The sequence below is a fragment of the Coregonus clupeaformis genome, chromosome 12, assembly GCF_020615455.1.
Source record: "Coregonus clupeaformis isolate EN_2021a chromosome 12, ASM2061545v1, whole genome shotgun sequence".
NCBI classification, from domain to species: Eukaryota; Metazoa; Chordata; class Actinopteri; order Salmoniformes; family Salmonidae; genus Coregonus; species Coregonus clupeaformis.
Window position 1 is genome coordinate 21,157,534 of NC_059203.1, and position 21,987 is coordinate 21,179,520.

Sequence of the window (21,987 nt, forward strand, 5' to 3'; positions counted from 1 at the left end):
TTTGTGGATGAAAATAGTCTGGTAATTTTTTATTTTAGCCTGGTTTCAGATCTGTGTGTTCTTTAGCTAACTCCTGAAGTTGTCATGGTAGTCAGAAGAGTTGGTTCAAGTACATCATATCTGAGACCAGACCAGACTACAAATCTCTCACCTCTGATCATAATGATGAGGATGGCATGTATATATATATCTGATATACCATGCCTGTCAGCCAATCAGCATTCAGGGCTTGAACCACCCAGTTTATAAAATGCCATATATTATATTAGGATGTTTGTAGAACTCTAATTACAGATTACCTCTCCCTCAGGTGTCAGAGAAATTGGTTAAAGCTAAACCATGTTACAAATCTGTCAATCTGGGATTACATATCAGTAGTATATTAGTAAAGTACTAATTTTACCGGCCCATTCCCTCAGGTGTACCCCATCATGGGTTTCCCTGACCAGGAGATCTGGGATGCCTCCGGGAAGGCGTCTCAGGAATACCACAGCAGGTTCTAACCAAAACAAGTTCCCTGTCGCATTTTACATACTCATCCTACAACAGGTGAGCCTTCTCTCAGCCCTGCTAGCGCCCTGTCCCAATACTCCTGAACCGCATCCTTCCTCCTCTGTCAGTTGCATCCTGCAGCAGGTCTGTCTAGGTCTCTAGTGCTTTCCACACTACTGAGCCGTGCCAAGCCGAGCTGTACTGAGCTAGTCTGGTTATTAATCCATTTTAGCCCATGATGAAAGTGTAAAGGGTATCTCAGCCCAGACTCATGTTCTTACATTACTGAACTGACTCCTCCCTCCTGCGATGCCCCACCTGAAGCCTATGGTATTGTGTCAATACCAGTGGAGGCTGGTGGGAGGAGCTATAGGAGGATGGGCTCATTGTAATGACTGGACTGGACTAGAATTTAAAATTTTTACATTTTAGTCATTTAGCAGACACTCTTATCCAGAGCGACTTACAGTTAGTGAGTGCATACATTTTTCATACTGGCCCCCCATGGGAATCAAACCCACAACCCTGACATTGCAAGCACCATGCTCTACCAACTGAGCTACAGATGGAAAGGATTCCAACGTGTGGTTTCCATGTTTGATACCGTTCCATTTATTCCATTCCAGCCATTACAATGAGCCCATCCTCCTATAGCTCCTCCCACCAGCCTCCATTGGTCAAAACTCTTAATCTGCATCCTTCCCTCCTCCCTTCCTTTAAAAATGCAATTGCCTTTAACGGCCACTAGAGGTCAGCCCTCTCATAACAGAGTCTTTCTGCATTGAGGAGGTTTGACTTCAACAGGGATTTGGTAATGTGTAGTAATATCAATTCAAATGTTTCCATTCGTTCACAGCATTAAACCATTGAATGGGTCCCCATCACTCATGACTTCTATACCTACAATGGAAAAAAAGGTTTTCACTCCTAAATATCCCTCCGCCTGTGTTATATTGTTATATTGTAAAGCAAACAAGTTGAATTGAAAGTATATCCATCACACATTTGAATTGAAAGTACGTTTACGTCATTTAGCAGACGCTAAATGTTAGTGCATACATTATTCTTTTATTTTATTTTATTTTCATACTGGCCCCCCGTGGGAATCGAACCCACAACCCTGGCGTTGCAAACGCCATGCTCTACCAACTGAGCTACCTCCCTGCCGGCCATTCCCTCCCCTACCCTGGACGACGCTGGGCCAATTGTGCGCCGCCCCAGGCAGAGCCTGGATTCGAACCAGGATCTCTAGTGGCACAGCTAGCACTGCGATGCAGTGCCTTAGACCACTGCGCCACTCGGGAGGTTAGTATATGCTATACTATAGCAATGATATCCAAAGTCTATGAAACTGGATAATGGAATGTTTGTATTTGTAATTTTGTCATGTTTGTCTGTGTAACTGAGTTCTCTCCTGTTTGCAATCATTCTATTTTTAAATAGAATGAGAAATAGAATAATTCTGATTCTATGGATATAATCTAGTCAATCTGTTTCTATGGTTCTAAACTCAGAGGAGAAGGATACTTTTTGCCAGTGTGGAGCTAGTGTGTGTTTCTAATTGTAATCAATTAAATGGATTAATATGAATCTGAGTTTATTTGATTACATCCACCTCAGTCACAACTCACATGCTGAATTTACCAAAAACATTTTCTATAACCTGTATTTTTATAATTTAAAAAACGGTCTTTTTGATTTTGAATATTTGTATTTTTGATCATTTGGAACTGGAAGGGTGGGAACATGCTGAAAAAAAGGTCAGGGTTATTTAATGTGGAGAAAATTAATTACTTGTCTTGGCCCGTTATTATATTACCCAACCAATACTTTATCATAGTGGCTAGATACACCTGCACAAACACAATAATGTTCCCACCCGATGTGCGTCATCAGTGTAATGAGCAGATCTTGGATTGGCGACAGCGTGCGAGGGAGCTGGGAAGCGCAGCGAAGGAGGATGGAGAGAGCGAGTACCTTTCGGAGGAGTGGCCTTCGCAGTCCCAGCCCAACATGCGGAGTTTGTTTATAACGTGTGGAAGGGGACAATGTGGAGACATCTCACGTCGCTACGCTTTCTCAAACCCTGCGGCAGATCGTTTCTCTCTGTCACTGTCTCAGGAGCCCGTCTACGTTAGATTTGGACTGGAATTACTAATCTTCAGAAATCACTTTCAAGAAAAAAAGAGTCTGGTGAGTTGCGGAAAAGTTTACTTTATTACATTAACTTTGATTTTTGAAACGGCTCTTACAATTTCGTGAGGCAGGCTCTGATGATATTGTGGCGAGGTAAAATTTGTAAAGCACATGATTTATGGGATTATGCTATAAATATATTCTAGATCAATCAATAGCCTACCAAAATTATTTTTCTCTGTTTATAAACTTGTAAACATTAGCCGAATATATTCTAGTCTGTGTGTGACTGAGATTCAGGGAGAAGCTCATTGTCTACATTGAGAAATTGAGTGTGTAGATTTTCATGGAATATCAATTTGTAATGGAAGATATTGAAGATCCAAGTTTAAAACACAGTGTATGTTTAGGAGCAGTAGCATATAGAATACAATGAACCACCCTTAAAAATATATCTGGTCCTGTTTGATGTGAGTAAGGTCCAGTGATTGTCTATATAGCATCCTGTTATGGTAGTTGACTCCTCTGAACAAACGGTCTGTCAGACTGTTGTTTCCTCCTGTGACCTGTGACTGTCTACATTGTGCCTTTCCTCCTGTGACTGTCTACATTGTGCCTTTCCTCCTGTGACCTGTGACTGTCTACATTATGCCTTTCTGCCTGTGACCTGTGACTGTCTACATTGTGCCTTTCTGCCTGTGACCTGTGACTGTCTACATTGTGCCTTTCCTCCTGTGACCTGTGACTGTCTACATTGTGCCTTTCCTCCTGTGACCTGTGACTGTCTACATTGTGCCTTTCCTCCTGTGACCTGTGACTGTCTACATTGTGCCTTTCCTCCTGTTACCTGTGACTGTCTACATTGTGCCTTTCCTCCTGTGACCTGTGACTGTGTAGATTGTGCCTTTCCTCCTGTGACCTGTGACTGTCTACATTGTGCCTTTCTGCCTGTGACCTGTGACTGTCTACATTGTGCCTTTCTGCCTGTGACTGTCTACATTGTGCCTTTCTGCCTGTGACTGTCTACATTGTGCCTTTCCTCCTGTGACCTGTGACTGTCTACATTGTGCCTTTCCTCCTGTGACCTGTGACTGTCTACATTGTGCCTTTCCTCCTGTGACCTGTGACTGTGTAGATTGTGCCTTTCCTCCTGTGACCTGTGACTGTCTACATTGTGCCTTTCTGCCTGTGACTGTCTACATTGTGCCTTTCTGCCTGTGACTGTCTACATTGTGCCTTTCCTCCTGTGACCTGTGACTGTCTACATTGTGCCTTTCCTCCTGTGACCTGTGACTGTCTACATTGTGCCTTTCCTCCTGTGACCTGTAGATGCTTGGAGAGTTTGAGTATGCTGTTGTTGACACATGTTAAACCTCTGATGTAGAGAGCTGCCACTGTCCACTGTAGAGAGCATCTATCAAGGTACTTCACTATAGAGTCTCTATGTAGGCTACTTCACTCTTTCAGTGGGTGCTCCAGTGCAGTCTTCACACTTCACAGTGCTTATCTGGCTGGTGCCCTGCTCCAACAGTAACTGAGCTGCCTCAGCCACAGGCTAACAAACAATAGCTAACGTGGTATACTATGAACATTGATTGATTTTATCCTCCTGTACTTGTAGTCCTGTTATCTATACATTCCAAGTCATTGTTTGAAATTGAAACGCATTTCTGAGTTAATAATAATAATAATAATATAATAATAATATGCCATTTAGCAGACGCTTTTATCCAAAGCGACTTACAGTCATGCGTGCATACATTTTTGTGAATGGGTGGTCCCGGGGATCGAACCCACTACCTTGGCGTTACAAGCGCCGTGCTCTACCAGCTGAGCTAGAGAGGACCACATTGATATTGAGTATCAAAATAATAAAAATATAATATGATTTTGTCCATTTTGTGAGAAACAGAAATGTGTCCTCTGCATATGTCAAAATAGTACAACAGAATATATCTGTTCTCATGTTTACAACCTCTATTCAAGGGTGTTGATGACTTCCTGATGGAATTATCACTGTATATAATTTCCAAGACTGTCTGTTTGACATAAAGAGACAGATGTTTAAAGTACCGTACAGTGCCATATATTCATCAGTGTTGTAATTCCCATGAGCTAGCTACAAAGCCTTCTGCCTGTTGGAACATCCTCTATAACTTACACAACACATGTCCCAATATGCTTTGTATTTACCATGAACAAGCACACACACACACGCACACACACACACAATAAGCTTTGTATTTACCATGAACATGTGCTGTTCTTGGGAGCATCCCAATCTCACGGTGGTACTGCCGTGGTTCAAACCCCATGGTCTGTTTTTCATTCTGTAGGCTAGCGTTATGCATATTAGTTTTTTATTTTTTATTTCACCTTTAGTTAACCAGTTAAGCCAGTTGAGAACAAGTTCTCATTTACAACTGCGACCTGGCCAAGATAAAGCAAAGCAGTGCGATAAAAACAACAACACAGAGTTACATATGGGGTAAAACAAAACATAAATTCAAAAATACAACAGAAAATATATATACAGTGTGTGCAAATGTAGCAAGTTATGGAGGTAAGACAATAAATAGGCTATACTGCAAAATAATTACAATTAGTATTAACACTGGAATGATAAATGTGCAAGAGATGATGTGCAAATAGAGATACTGGGGTACAAATGAGCAAAATAAATAACAATATGGGGATGAGGTAGTTTGGTGGGCTAATTTCAGATGGGCTGTGTACAGGTGCAGTGATCGGTAAGGTGCTCTGACAACTGATGCTTAAAGTTAGTGAGGGAGATAAGAGTCTCCAGCTTCAGAGATTTTTGCAGTTCGTTCCAGTCATTGGCAGCAGAGAACTGGAAGGAATGGCGGCCAAAGGAGGCGTTGGCTTTGGGGATGACCAGTGAGATATACCTGCTGGAGCGCATACTACGGGTGGGTGTTGCTATGGTGACCAATGAGGCGGGGATTTGCCTAGCAGTGATTTATAGATGGCCTGGAGCCAGTGGGTTTGGCAACGAATATGTAGTGAGGACCAGCCAACAAGAGCGTACAGGTCACAGTGGTGGGTAGTATATGGGGCTTTGGTGACAAAATGGATGGCACTGTGATAGACTACATCCAATTTGCTGAGTAGAGTGTTGGAGTCTATTTTGTAAATGACATCGCCGAAGTCAAGGATCGGTAGGATAGTCAGTTTTACGAGGGCATGTTAGGCAGCATGAGTGAAGGAGGCTTTGTTGCGAAATAGGAAGCCGATTCTAGATTTAACTTTGGATTGGAGATGCTTAATGTGAGTCTGGAAGGAGAGTTTACAGTCTAACCAGACACCTAGGTATTTGTAGTTGTCCTGGAGTTTGTCCTGACTGTGTGACCTAACCAAGGAAAACTCTGGGTTCTAGTTAGCTCTGGTGTGAATACTATACTATATACTATATACTCTACTATATACAATTCTATACTATACTCTATACTATGTGATAATAATAATAATAATAATAATAATAATAATATAATAATAATAATATATATATATAATGATATACTATACAATATTACCTCCCGAGCATCACAGTGCTAGCTGCGCCACTAGAGATCCTGGTTCGAATCCAGGCTCTGTCGTAACCGGCCGCGACCGGGAGACCCATGGGGCGGCGCACAATTGGCCCAGCGTCATCCAGGGTAGGGGAGGGAATGGCTGGCAGGGATGTAGCTCAGTTGGTAGAGCATGGCGTTTGCAACGCCAGGGTTGTGGGTTCGATTCCCACGGCGGGCCAGTATGAAAAAAAATTATAATAATGTATGCACTCACTAACTGTAAGTCGCTCTGGATAAGAGCGTCTGCTAAATGACTAAAATGTAAATGTAAATATGCTATAATATACTATACTATATACTGTTTACTATACTATATACTATACGATATATACGATATATTATACAATATAATATACTATATACTATACTATACGATATATTCTACTATATACTATACGATATACTATATACTATACCAGCATAATATATACTATGCTATATACTATGGTATATACTGTATAATATACTATATGATATGCTATACTATATACTATACTATATACTATATAATATATGCTGTACTATATACTATATTATATTCTATACTATATACTATATAATATATGCTATACTATATACTATATTATATACTATACTATATACTCTATAATATACTATATAATATATGCTATACTATATACTATATTATATACTATACTATATACTATAGTCCTCCGTGTCCATGGTCTTCTTTCTCTCATTCTCCTCTTCCTCCTCCTCTTCCTCCTCTTCTCTGTCTCTGACGTGTAGTCTCATCATGATAATAGAGGCTATAGCCAGATCTGAGCTAGTCAAAGGCAATAACTACTTGTAGGGGCCTGAGTTGTAACATGAGTTGCAACATGTACAGTAAAACACCATTCCCTCGTCAACAGAAAGACTGATATTTATTCATTTAAAACTGCCACTTTTGAAAGCTGATCTGTCCTGATCCAATAAGCAATGTTACATGTTACTAAGAAGTCTCCAGTGTATTAGAACCGGAACCTGGTGACCCGAACCTGGTGACGTGTCCTCTTCCTCTCCAGGTCCAGTTTATTGTTGTTAATCATCAGAGTTTACCTAAGGGGACTGTGCCAGGGCTCAGGGGTTACAGGCTGGGCTGAGGCTGGGCTGAGAGGGTCTGGAGATGTGTCCAGAACACCACAGTATTACCTGTATTGGGGACTGCTTTTGACTAGAGTCCAGTGGTTCCTGGTCCCTGTAGTGCTCGATGCAGCCTGAGGCTGAGCCGGACTTACATTGGGCTGAGAGAGGTCTGTGACTAGAGGCCAAGCACAGTGGGTGGCGCGGTTTTGTTCCTCAAATTAACCCAGAGGTCCCATGCGCATCTCATGGGACCAGCTCTCTGATCTTACCCTCCCTATATCAATCCCAGCACTCTACCCCTCCACCCCTCCCCAGGCCCCAGCTACCTCCCTCTGGGTTGCTGCTACTCCGTCAGGGACTAGGTAGAGCTCTGGGTCTGGTTCTCTTCACAACAGGGTACAGCTCTGGGTCTGGTTCTCCTCACAACAGGGTACAGCTCTGGGTCTGGTTCTCCTCACAGCAGACCGACAGAGCTGCAGTGGGAAGGGAGGGAAGGCTGAGTAGAGAGAGAGGGGGGATGGGGAGAGAGAGAGAGAGAGAGAGAGAGAGGGGCAGAGAGAGAGGGATGGGTAGAGAGAGAGAGAGAGGGGGGGAGAGAGAGGTGGAGAGAGAGAGGGATGGGGAGAGAGAGAGAGAGAGGGGGGGAGAGAGAGGGATGGGTGAGAGAGAGAGAGAGAGGGGGAGAGAGAGGTGGGAGAGAGAGAGGGATGGGGAGAGAGGGGGAGAGAGAGAGAATTAGAGAGAGAGGGATGGGGGAGAGAGATATAGAGATGGGAGCGAGAGAGAGAGGGATGGGGGAGAGAGAGCGAGAGAGAGAGAGAGAGAGATGGGGGCGAGAGAGAGAGATGGGAGGGGGATGGAGGGAGAGAGGGACAGAGAGAGAATTAGAGAGAAAGGGATGGGGGATGGGGGAGGAAGAGAGAGGGAGGGATGAGTATTACATGTTGTGCTCTCTTTCTATTTCAGGTCCTACAATCAGAGTACAACTCTAACTGAAATAGAATCAGTAAAACACATTTAATTTGTAACATTGTCTATAAAACGTATCATTTTACCTCTTTTGTCTATAAAACGTATCATTTTACCTCTTTGGAAGCATCAGCATGACAAGGAGATGGGGATAAGGTTGAAGTGAAATAGTGCTTACTGTCTAAACACTGCAAGACCATGGCACTGTGGGTCTGTAGGAAAGACAGAGGCTGTAAAACACAGGGAAATAGATGCTGCTGGGTGGTTTATAATTCAGACCGGATCCTGGACCCCTTCTCATTGTTCTCGTTGAGTCAGGCGGGTAGGTATAGACCATCCCTTATTACTGCTGCCTGAGGATGGAGAGAGCGTGAGAGAGGAGAAAGAGAATGAAAGAGAGTGAAAAATGGAGGGGGGGAGATAAACTGAGAGACTGTGGGTCTCAAGTGCCACTGTCTTCACTTCGATGAGGAAAGCTAGAAAGTGTGTTTCTTTCCTAAAACATCTCAGTCATACATCTTGATTAAGAACAAGCCATTGCAACATTTATATAACAAGGCAAGTCAGTTAAGAGCAAATTCTTATTTACAATGATGGCCTACTTGTAAAGCCCCCCCCCCCGGCCAAACCCTTCCCTAACCCGGACGACGCTTGGCCAAGTCCCTATGGGACTCCCAGCCGGATGTGATACAGCCTGGGATCGAACCCGGGTCTGTAGTGACGCCTCAGACCGCTGCGCCAACCCCATTTCTCCTGCGGTGTCCTTTGGTTCCCTTTTTGTTTTCCTGATTATTTACTAGGAACCTCTACAATCACAAACTACGTTGGATTTGTATTAATAATCGAATTATCGATTCATTATAGTTATTAGCGCTATTGGGATAAAACCCAAACTGAATTGATTATGTCATTACTGTCATTGATTGTGTTATTACTGTCATTGATTGTGTTATTAGCTTTACTGGGAGAACACTCCCATTCAACTGGAAAGTAGGTGTGTCTCTGTTTCAGTCAGAAGTGGTTTCCCGGCTATAGGTATGACAGAGTTCTATATCCTCCTGTTTAAATTATTCATCAAATTAATTGATTGATTATTTGTATTAGTGTAATTGGGAGAACACCCTAATTCAGCTGCATAGTATGTTTGTTTAAGTATCAATGAGATGGGATTGCAGCCCAACGCTCCCAGCTGTGTCTGTGACAGCACGTTGAAGGATAGAGTTCCATGTCCTCCTCCAACTCAGATTGGTTACAGTATACTTTATGTAGAGCGATTAGCTGACTAACATATACATTCCTCTTCATTTCCCCTCTGGGTTATTAGGGCATGTTTATATAAATCATATGATTATACAGTTGTGAGATAAACCAGAGCAGCTAACATGTTAATAACGTAATACAAACCTCACCACCCACCTATACATATGATGCATCTTAATTTGATCATCCTGTTGTTGCAGGAATTTTCCTGCACAGCAGGAAATGCAAACTTCTAAAGTTTGTAATTTCCACTTCAAAATGTATCAACCCCTACAAAAAAATGTCCATTAATTATAATCCACATAATATTTCACATTTCCTGTTGCTGCAGGATTATTTCCCTGCTGTGAGAAACTGGGTCAAATTAAGATATGGCATCTGTAGTACTACTCCCTGTATCCTGTTCCCTTTGGGTGGGGCTCGGGTGGGGTGGGGTGTGGGGACGTTCTGTCCACTGGTTATCGCTGGACATAGAGAGGGGAAGTTGGACTTTCTCAGGAGGGGTGTGGTTTGCTGTGTGTGTGTGTGTGTGTGAACACAGCTTGTATTGGGAAGGTGAAAAAACATTAGCAAGTGCATGTTACATGGCAGTCCAGTCAAGGCTTTGTGAAATAGGGCCATTGTGGTTATTGGGATGTTACACCCACTGTTTCTTTTTTCTTCCTTCCTCCCCTGCTGTTTCCTTTGTGTGTGTGTGTGTGTGTGTGTGTGTGTGTGTGTGTGTGTGTGTGAGAGAGAGAGAGAGAGAGAGACACAGAGAGAGAGAGAGAGACACAGAGAGAGACAGAGACAGAGAGAGACAGAGACCACCCAGAATGTCACTAGTGTCCTCTCTCTAGACAGTGCAGGAGTAGAGCAGTAGGCCTGTTCCTTCCAGTGATACAACAGAAGCAATGCAAAGAGTAGCTGGGTCATGTTAGAGCATTCTCTTCCGCTGCTCTTCCCACACAGCAGACACACTGACTGGGATTTTATGATGCAACTGTTAAAACATAATGATGCACACCAGAGCTTGACTTGGGCAGGAGCTCACCGGAATTGAGTACCGGCACCTCAAAATTTCTACTGCTTGAGCTCCTGCACCACTTATAGAATATTACCTCCAAAGTATTGAGGAGCTCCTGCACCACTTTTATAGAATATTAGCTCCAAAGTATTGAGGAGTTTCTGTTCTTATAGAATATTAGCTCCAAAGTATTGAGGAGTTTCTGTTCTTATAGAATATTAGCTCCAAAGTATTGAGGAGTTTCTGTTCTTATAGAATATTAGCTCCAAAGTATTGAGGAGTTTCTGTTCTTCTAGAATATTAGCTCCAACGTATTGAGGAGTTTCTGTTCTTATAGAATATTAGCTCCAAAATATTGAGGAGTTTCTGTTCTTATAGAATATTAGCTCCAAAGTATTGAGGAGTTTCTGTTCTTATAGAATATTAGCTCCAAAATATTGAGGAGTTTCTGTTCTTATAGAATATTAGCTCCAAAGTATTGAGGAGTTTCTGTTCTTATAGAATATTAGCTCCAAAGTATTGAGGAGTTTCTGTTCTTATAGAATATTAGCTCCAAAGTATTGAGGAGTTTCTGTTCTTATAGAATATTAGCTCCGAAGTATTGAGGAGTTTCTGTTCTTATAGAATATTAGCTCCAAAGTATTGAGGAGTTTCTGTTCTTATAGAATATTAGCTCAGAAGTATTGAGGAGTTTCTGTTCTTATAGAATATTAGCTCCAAAGTATTGAGGAGTTTCTGTTCTTATAGAATATTAGCTCAGAAGTATTGAGGAGTTTCTGTTCTTATATAATATTAGCTCCAAAGTATTGAGGAGTTTCTGTTCTTATATAATATTAGCTCCAAAGTATTGAGGAGTTTCTGTTCTTATAGAATATTAGCTCCAAAGTATTGAGGAGTTTCTGTTCTTATAGAATATTAGCTCAGAAGTAATGAGGAGTTTCTGTTCTTATAGAATATTAGCTCAGAAGTATTGAGGAGTTTCTGTTCTTATAGAATATTAGCTCATAAGTAATGAGGAGTTTCTGCACCTAAATATAAACATTTACGTTTTAGTCATTTAGCAGACGCTCTTATCCAGAGCAACTTACAGTTAGTGAGTGCATACATTTTTCATACTGGCCCCACGTGGGAATCGAACCCACAACCCTGCCGTTGCAAGCGCCATGCTCTACCAACTGAGCTACAGGACCTGTACCCAAAATTAATACTCCAGCACTGATGCACATGCAGGGTTAGATGGAAGGCAGGCAGGGATGTTAATGTAAATAGAAAAGTTGAAACTGTGATTCCTGCAAAAGGCAACAGGTCAAAGGCCTCTTAGACAGGGAACATTGTTTTGTGTTATCATTAGTCTGTGACTTGAAGTGACTAGATATAAACAAATGAATGTATGTTTGGGAATGTGTTGATTGAGACTAATATGGTATTGTTTTTACTCCATGTTGGGTGTGTCACATAGCCTTTGCTATTTAAACTAACTTGTCAGTGGTCGCCTTCACAGCTTTAGTCTAAACTGGGTTGTCAGCAGTGATATCCCTCATAGGTTTTATGTTGTCATTCTCAGCTGTGAGGTGTTTCCCTCCAGTTGTGGGCCTGGTCTGTTATGTCCCGGTGTCGACAGACACGGATCAGTATGTCCATGTTGAGGCGATGACTGTGATCTGGTCTGTCTGTTGTTCAGTCCATGTCCAGGGGACGACAGATACGGATCAGTCTGTCCATGTTGAGGCGATGACTGTGATCTGGTCTGTCTGTTGTTCAGTCCATGTCCAGGGGACGACAGATACGGATCAGTCTGTCCATGTTGAGGCGATGACTGTGATCTGGTCTGTCTGTTGTTCAGTCCATGTCCAGGGGACGACAGATACGGATCAGTCTGTCCATGTTGAGGCGATGACTGTGATCTGGTCTGTCTGTTGTTGAGTCCATGTCCAGGTGACGACAGATACGGATCAGTCTGTCACCCAGTTCACAGACAGGGGTTTAGAGCTACTAACTGACTACTGACAGGAGAAGCGTTCATCTCTATTTCTCTCTCTCTGATTCTACTGCTTGCATCAGTTACCTGATGTGGAATAGAGTTCAATGTAGTCATGGCTCTATGTAGTACTGTGCACCTCTCATAGTCTGTTCTGGACTTGGGGACTGTGAAGAGACCTCTGGTGGCATGTCTTGTGGGGTATGCATGGGTGTCCGAGCTGTGTGCTAGTATTTTAAACAGACAGATTGGTACATTCAGCTTGTCAACACCTCTTACAAAAACAAGTAGTGATGAAGTCAATCTCTCTTCCACTTTGAGCCATGAGAGATTGACATGCATGTCCATGCACTTTTAAGATGTAGAAGCACGGTGGCTAGGAAAAACTCCCTAGAATGGCAGGAACCTAGGAAGAAACCTAGAGAGGAACCAGGCTTTGAGGGGTGGCCAGTCCACTTCTGGCTGTGCCAGGTGGAGATTATAAGAGTACATCGTTCTTCAAGATGTTCAAACATTCATAGATGACCAGTAGGGTTAAATAATAATCACAGTGGTTGTAGAGGGTGCAACAGGTCAGCACCTCAGGAGTAAATGTCAGTTGGCTTTTCATAGCCGAGCATTTCATAGCCGAGCATTCAGAGGTCGAGAGGTCGAGAGGTCGAGAGGGAGAGAGGTCGAGAGGTCGAGAGGGAGAGAGGTCGAGAGGGAGAGAGGTCGAGAGGGAGAGAGGTCGAGAGGGAGAGAGGTCGAGAGAGAGAGAGAGAGAGATCGACAGAGAGAAAGAGAGAGAGAGAGAGGCGAAAACAGCAGGTCTGGCACATCTGGTGAACAGGTCAGGGTTCCATAGCCGCAGGCAAAACAGCAGAAACTGAATCAGCAGCATGACCAGGTGGACTGGGGACAGCTAGGAGTCATCAGGCCAGGTAGTCCTGAGGCATGGTCCTAGGGCCCAGGTCCTCCGAGAGAGAGATGGGGGAATTAGAATCTCTCTCATCTATTGTTCTCTCTTTCTCTCTCGCTCTCTCTCTCTCTCGCTCTCTCTCTCTCTCTCTCTGTCATCTCCCTGGTGTCCTGTGACATCTTGTTAGGTATTTTTAGTTTTGGGGTGTTCTGTGGTAATTGTGTCTATAATTACCCCTCTGTTCAACAGCTGGGTTAGGGTGAGGGTTCTAGGTAATGTGTCTATAATTACAGCTGGGTTAGGGTGAGGGTTCTAGGTAATGTGTCTATAATTACAGCTGGGTTAGGGTGAGGGTTCTAGGTAATGTGTCTATAATTACAGCTGGGTTAGGGTGAGGGTTCTAGGTAATGTGTCTATAATTACAGCTGGGTTAGGGTGAGGGTTCTAGGTAATGTGTCTATAATTACAGCTGGGTTAGGGTGAGGGTTCTAGGTAATGTGTCTATAATTACAGCTGGGTTAGGGGTGAGGGTTCTAGGTAATGTGTCTATAATTACAGCTGGGTTAGGGTGAAGGTTCTAGGTAATGTGTCTATAATTACAGCTGGGTTAGGCTGAGGGTTCTAGCCTCCAGAAAAGGTCCACAGTTGAAATGCTGTTGGTCTTAATGTGTTGTTGATCACCTAAAAGGAAAGTGTATTACTATCAGGTGTTCTGTTTACTAAAGGCCTTGGTGCTAGAACGCCTGCCAGATCAAATATTCTCTTTCATTTGACAGATAACGTATTGTTTATCATGTCTGGTATGTTATCTGCAGAGTTGGGAGCACACTATATTCAAGTCCACAGAGTTGGGAGCACACACTATATTCAAGTCCACAGAGTTGGGAGCACACTATATTCAAGTCCACAGAGTTGGGAGCACACACTATATTCAAGTCCACAGAGTTGGGAGCACACTATATTCAAGTCCACAGAGTTGGGAGCACACACTGTATTCAAATCCACCGAAAAATAAGGAAAGCAAAAACAGGTTCAGAGACAGAAATTAAGTGTATAATCTTGAGTGCTATGGAGAGAGTAGCAATCTGGAGGGAGTAGTAATCTGGAGAGAGCAGTAATCTGGAGAGAGTAGTAATCAGGAGAGAGTAGTAATCAGGAGAGAGTAGTAATCTGGAGAGAGTAGTAATCAGGAGAGAGTAGTAATCAGGAGAGAGTAGTAATCTGGAGAGAGCAGTAATCTGGAGAGAGTAGTAATCAGGAGAGAGTAGTAATCAGGAGAGAGCAGTAATCAGGAGAGAGCAGTAATCTGGAGAGAGCTGTAATCAGGAGAGAGCAGTAATCTGGAGAGAGCAGTAATCTGGAGAGAGCAGTAATCTGGAGAGAGTAGTAATCAGGAGAGAGCAGTAATCAGGAGAGAGCAGTAATCTGGAGAGAGCAGTAATCTGGAGAGAGCAGTAATCTGGAGAGAGTAGTAATCTGGAGAGGATCTGTATTTCTGATTCTTTGGTTCCACTTGATTTGTTTAGCATCTATAGACCATCTATAAGGGACTATTTAGACCAAAACTGCGTTGTTGATACCACCACAACTAGTTTCACGTTCCTACACATAGAGAAACTAAAGCCTTGTTCACACTGCAGGCCTTAATGCTCAAATCTGTTTAGTTTTTCAAATCTGTTTTTGAATACTGACTGTTCAAACAGCAAGTTACAAGTGACCAAATCTAAATTTCTGTGTGTTCAGACAGCAGTCATTTGCTGACATGGTTACGCTAGTTGTCATAGTAACGACGATTTGTAAGTCGCTCTGGATAAGAGCGTCTGCTAAATGACGTAAATGTAATGTAAATGTGTGTGTGCAGTGGTGTATGCTGATTGGTGCTCGTGCTTCCTATCACTCAGAAGTTATGTAGCAAGCTAAGGTGACAACACTTCCTGCCATGGACGTTTCCCAGTTGCTTCAAAATCATAGATTAAGAACACTTTTAAAGTCTCGAAGGATTAGATGATCCAACTTTCAAAACGAGTCCTTTTTGGCTAGCAGTCATCTAGTTAGCTAGGTAGCTGTTTGGCTTTCTAGCACATTCACTGCTTTGTTTGTAAACAATTAACAAGCTAGTTGGCTAGCACCACGTGTTCTTGTCAGACTGTCAACAGAGTAGCTAGCAAGCAACAAGATATGCCAAATAACAGTCTAAAAACAGCTTGAGGGCAAATAAATCCGATTTGACCGTTCAGACACAAGTCGCATTGCCAGGAATCAGATTTGTATCTGACTTCAAACCACCATACGAAGGTGGTCCTGTAAGTTACATTACAGCATATCGTTCTGACAATGTCATGTGTGAAATACCCCCCCCCCACACACACACACACACCCTGTCACTCAGTCTGAACTAAAAGAGGCCGAGGCGGCAGCTCTGAGGAACAATGGCTAACAAAAATAAATGCATTCGTGTCAACCACATTGTCCTGCTGTAATTCAAACAAACGTCTCCGGATGGGGAATCATAACGGAGTATTTTTGTAGCTCTCTGACCATGACATCACATGGCAGGGTCAGACTTCAGCAACACGTAACAGAACGGCAGCAAGTCTGGAGCGTGTTTTTTTCTCTTGATGGGAGCAGTATCTGCCTGTGTGTTGTTCAACGTTTTTGTAATTTTTTTTTAGTCATTTAGCAGACGCTCTTCTCCAGAGCGACTTACAGTACCGAGTGCATACATTTTCATACTTTTCTTTTCATACTGGTCCCCCGTGGGAATCGAACCCACAACCCTGGCGTTGTAAGCGCAAATGCTCTACCAACTGAGCTACACGGGACTACTATGTAGTTGTGTTGTGTGGTATGGCATTGTGTTGTGTTATGCTGTGTTGTGTTGTCTTGTCTTGTGTTGTGTTGTCTTGTGTTGTGTTGAATGGCGTTGTGTTGTCTTGTGTTGTGTTGTCTTGTGTTGTGTTGTGCTGCATTGAGATTGTGATGCTCTCTGTTGCTGCGCTGTGTCCTGTCTTATTGTGTTATGCTGTGTAGTCACTCACGCCCTCTCCCCATGTCTTCCTGGGGTTGGCGCCAGACGCCAGCTTCACCCAGATACACCACGCTAGGGGAAGGAAGACGCCAGCTTCACCAAGATACACCACGCTAGGGGAAGGAAGACGCCAGCTTCACCAAGATACACCACGCTAGGGGAAGGAAGCTCACCGGCCGCCATTTGGCAGGAACACTACATTATTATTGACAGTTCATGAGGATAAGAAGTCATTCATTAACATAACAGAATAAAAACAATGGCTTATTGAGCTGTGTCCCAAATGGCACCCTATTCCCTTTATAGTGCACTACTTTTGGCCAGGGTCCATAGGGACTGGTCAAAAGTAGTGCCCTATGTAGGGAATAGGGTGCCACTTCAGACACAGTCTGTTGGCATGCCACTTCACATACTACAACACTTAAACATCTGTTGAGGGAGTGTGTGTGTGTGGGTGTGTGTGTGCGCGTATGTGTGTGATTACAGTGTAAGGGACTGGTGTCAGTGCGTGACAGGAAGCAGGCTCTGTGATAACCATGGGGCTGCAGCTCAGTGTCAGGGCCTCAGGGCCCAAGATAGGCTACATGACTGTGTGTGTTTTAGTGTGTGTGTGTGTGTGTGTGTGTGTGTGGATGTGTTTAACTATACTTGTGGGGACCAGAAGTCCCCACAAGAATAATAAACAAACAGAAATGTGTTGGTCTCCACATTTTGTTGGTCCCCACAAGGTCAAATGCTATTTCTAGGGGGTTTAGGGTTAAGGTTAGAATTTGTGTTAGGGTTAGAATTACGTTAAGGGTTAGGGTTAGGAGCTAGGGTTAGGTTTAGGGTTAAGGTTAGGGAAAATAGGATTTTGAATGGGACTGAATTGTGTGTCCCCACAAGGTTAGTTATACAAGACTGTTGTGTGTGTGTGTGTGTGTGTGTGTGTGTGTGTGTGTGTGCGTGTGTGTGTGTGTGTGTGTGTGTGTGTGTGTGTGTGTCAGGGCCGGACATAAGCTACTTGACTGAGCGTGTGCCCCTCATTCAGCAGGTTGTTGTCAGCTACATCCCACACATTGCCTCTCCTCTCCACGCGACGAACAAAGCCGTGCCCTGTTACTGTAACACCAACAAATCACTGTGATTACTTCTCTAGCCAGGAGTACATCAGATACTTCTCAGGAGTACATCAGATACTTCTCTAGCCAGTAGTACATCAGATACTTCTCTAGCCAGTAGTACATCAGATACTTCTCAGGAGTACATCAGATACTTCTCTAGCCAGTAGTACATCAGATACTTCTCTAGCCAGTAGTACATCAGATACTTCTCTAGCCAGTAGTACATCAGATACTTCTCTAGCCAGGAGTACATCAGATACTTCTCAGGAGTACATCAGATACTTCTCTAGCCAGTAGTACATCAGATACTTCTCTAGCCAGTAGTACATCAGATACTTCTCTAGCCAGTAGCACATACTTCTCAGGAGTACATCAGATACTTCTCTAGCTAGTAGCACATCAGATACTTCTCAGGAGTACATCAGATACTTCTCTAGCTAGTAGCACATCAGATACTTCTCAGGAGTACATCAGATACTTCTCAGGAGTACATCAGATACTTCTGTAGATAGTAGTACATCAGATACTTCTCAGGAGTACATCAGATACTTCTCAGGAGTACATCAGATACTTCTGTAGATAGTAGTACATCAGATACTTCTCAGGAGTACATCAGATACTTCTCTAGCCAGTAGTACATCAGATACTTCTGTAGCCAGTAGTACATCATATTTCTTTATTTTAAGTTGGACGAGAAGGATTTACGGAAGATACTGGACCAGGCCCAAATCCCTGTCATTCTCATGAAGAGAGGACGCCGATACAGGGGACGCAGGTCCGGGTGCCTTGTGATAATCTGTCGGCGAGTGGGTAACCCGCTTCTACCCTCCGTCCTATTGGCCAACGTGCAATCATTGGAGAATGAACTGGATGAGCTCCGTTCAAGACTATCCTACCAACGGGACATTAAAAACTGCAATATAATAATAATAATAATAATAATATATATAATAATATAATAATAATATAATAATAATAATTATAATTATAATAATAATAACATAATATCTTATGTTTCACCGAGTCGTGGCTGAACGACGACATGGATAATATACAGTTGGCTGGGTTTTCCGTGCATCGGCAGGACAGAACAGCTGCCTCTGGTAATACAAGGGTTGGCGGTAAGGTTTTGCTCGCTTGAGGTAGAGTATCTCATGATAAGCTGTAGACCACACTATTTACCAAGTTTATGCCTATATTTTTTGTGGGTGTCTATTTACCACCACAAACCGATGCTGGCAGTAAGACCGCACTCAACGAGCTGTATAAGGCCATAAGCAAACAAGAAAATGCTCATCCAGAGGCGGCACTCCTAGTGGCCGGGGACTTTAATGCAGGGAAACTTAAATCAATTTTTACCTAATTTCTACCAGCATGTCATGTGCAACTAGAGGAAAAAGAAACTCTAGACCACCTTTACTCCACACACAGAGACGGGTACAAAGCTCTCCCTCGCTTAATATGGAAGTGGTCAGATGATGCAGATGCTAAGCTACAGGACTGTATTGCTAGCACAGACTGGAATATGTTCCGGGACTCATCTGATGGCATTGAGGAGTATACCATATCAGTCACCGGCTTCATCAATAAGTGCATCGATGATGTCGTCCCTACAGTGACCGTACGTACACACCCCAACCAGAAGCCATGGACTACAGGCAACATCCACACTGAGCTAAAGGCTAGAGCTGCCACTTTTAAGGAGCAGGACTCTAACCCGGACGCTTATAAGAAATCCGGCTATGCCCTCCGACGAACCATAAAACAGGCAAAGCGTTAATACAGGACTAAGATTGAATCCTACTACGCCGGCTCCGACGCACGTCGGATGTGGCAGGGCTTGCAAACTATTACGGACCACAAAGGGAAGCCCAGCCGCGAGCTGCCCAGTGACACGAGCCTACCAGACGAGCTAAATGACTTCTATGCGCGCTTCGAGGCAAGCAACACTGAAGCATGCATGAGAGCACCAGCTGTTCTGGACAACTGTGTGATCATGCTTGCAGTAGCCGATGAGAGTAAGACCTTTAAACAGGTCAACATTAATTTACATTTTAGTCATTTAACAGACGCTCTTATCCAGAGCAACTTACAGTTAGTGAGTGCATACTTTTTTCATATTTTTTATATTTTATACTGGCCCCCGTGGGAATCGAACCAACAACCCTGGCGTTGCAAGCGTCATGCTCTACCAACTGAGCTACACGGGGCCTGTACTCCAATTTGCATACCGCCCCAACAGATCCACATATGATGCAATCTCTATTGCACTCCACACTGCTCTTTCCCACCTGGACAAAAGGAACACCTACGTGAGAATGCTGTTCATTGACTACAGCTCAGCGTTCAACACCATAGTGCCCTCAAACCTCATCACTAAGCTAAGGACCCTGGGACTAAACACCTCCTTCTGCAACTGGATCCTGGACTTCCTGTCGGGCCGCCCCCAGGTGGTAAGGGTAGGCAACAACACATCTGCCATGCTGATCCTCAACACGGGGGGCCCCTCAGGGGTGCGTGCTTAGTCCCCTCCTGTACTACCTGTTCACCCACGACTGAGTGGTCAAGCACGACTCCAACACCACCATTAAGTTTGCAGACGACACAACGGTGGTAGGCCTGATCACCAACAACGATGAGACAGCCTATAGGGAGGAGGTCAGAGACCTGGCAGTGTGGTGCCAGGACAACAACCTCTCCCTCAATGTGATCAAGACAAAGAAGATGCAGAGCACGCTCCCATTCTCATCGACGGGGCTGTAGTGGAGCAGGTTGAGAGCTTCAAGTTCCTTGGTGTCCACATCACCAACAAACTATCGTGCTCCAAACACACCAAGACAGTTGTGAAGAGGGCATGACAATGCCTATTCCCCCTCAGGAGACTGAAAAGATTTGGCATGGGTCCTCAGATCTGCAAAAAGTTATACAGCTGCACCATCGAGAGCATCCTGACTGGTTGCATCACCGCCTGGTATGTCAACTACTCGTCCACCGACCGCAAGTCGCTACAGAGGGTAGTGCGTACGGCCCAGTACATCACTGGGGCCAAGCTTCCTGCCATCCATTACCTCTATACCAGGCGGTGTCAGAGGAAGGCCCTAAAAATTGCCAAAGACTCCAGCCACCCTAGTCATAGACTGTACTCTCTGCTACCGTACGGCAAGCGATACCGGAGCACCAAGTCTAGGTCCAAAAGGCTTCTGAACAGCTTCTACCCCATAGCCATAAAACTGTAAGGTCTACACCTGTTGTATTCGGCGCATGTCTACACCTGTTGTTGTAGCGGGTGATGTTGGACGGAGTCAGACGCAGGAGAGGAAATCACGTAATAAATGGTTTAATCAATGAGTGGGTACAAACGGCGCACTGGGGAAAATAAGGCAGATGGGTGAATAACCCAGAGATACACAATAGAATCCAGCTCCACCGATCTATAAGGCAGGTGAATAACCCAGAGATACACAATAGAATCCAGCTCCACCGATCTATAAGGCAGGTGAATAACCCAGAGATACACAATAGAATCCAGCTCCACCGATCTATAAGGCAGGTGAATAACCCAGAGATACACAATAGAATCCAGCTCCACCGATCTATAAGGCAGGTGAATAACCCAGAGATACACAATAGAATCCAGCTCCACCGATCTATAAGGCAGGTGAATAACCCAGAGATACACAATAGAATCCAGCTCCACCGATCTATAAGGCAGGTGAATAACCCAGAGATACACAATAGAATCCAGCTCCACCGATCTATAAGGCAGGTGAATAACCCAGAGATACACAATAGAATCCAGCTCCACCGATCTATAAGGCAGGTGAATAACCCAGAGATACACAATAGAATCCAGCTCCACCGAGCTATACTCTCCTCCACAATAAACAATCACACACAAAGACAAGGGGGCAGAGGGAACACTTATACAGGTACTGATGAGGGGATATGAACCAGGTGTGTGTAATAAACAAGACAAAACAAATGGAATGATGAGATGAGGAGCGGCAGTGGCTAGAAGGCCGGTGACGACGAACGCCGAAGCCTGCCCGAACAAGGAGAGGAGGCAGCTTCGGAGTAAGTCGTGACATTTGTATTCGGCGCATGTGACAAATACAATTTGATTTGATACATTTTGTGTCTTGAGATATCACAAGGCTTGTTTGCTATAGTGTTGGAGACTAACGTTAACACTCCTTGTTAATGAAGTAATCTCGATAGACCCACGATGACCATCTCTTTATTCCTCATGTGGTAATACTCTATAAACATCTGCCTGGTGACATCACCCATGTAAGTTCAGCCCAATCTGAGTCAGAGACAGCCCTTCAGGGTCTGGAATCCAACATGGTTTACAAACTAACGTTGCTGCTTCTTATTCTGAAAAATGTCTGGAAACATGGAGGGGTCTGATAGCAGTAGAGAGAGAGAGAGA

At 43.8% G+C, this 21,987-nt stretch overlaps 1 protein-coding gene across 1 annotated transcript in view; it reads left to right on the forward strand.

Annotated features, from left to right (window-relative positions):
• Positions 1-2,468: 2,468 nt before the first annotated feature.
• Positions 2,469-21,987, forward strand: part of LOC121577924 (semaphorin-3D-like) — a 116,938-nt gene continuing 97,419 nt past the window's right edge. The window contains exon 1 of the mRNA XM_041891909.2: positions 2,469-2,685. The gene's annotated coding sequence lies outside the window, so the exon portion shown is untranslated. The remainder of the gene's footprint in view (positions 2,686-21,987) is intronic.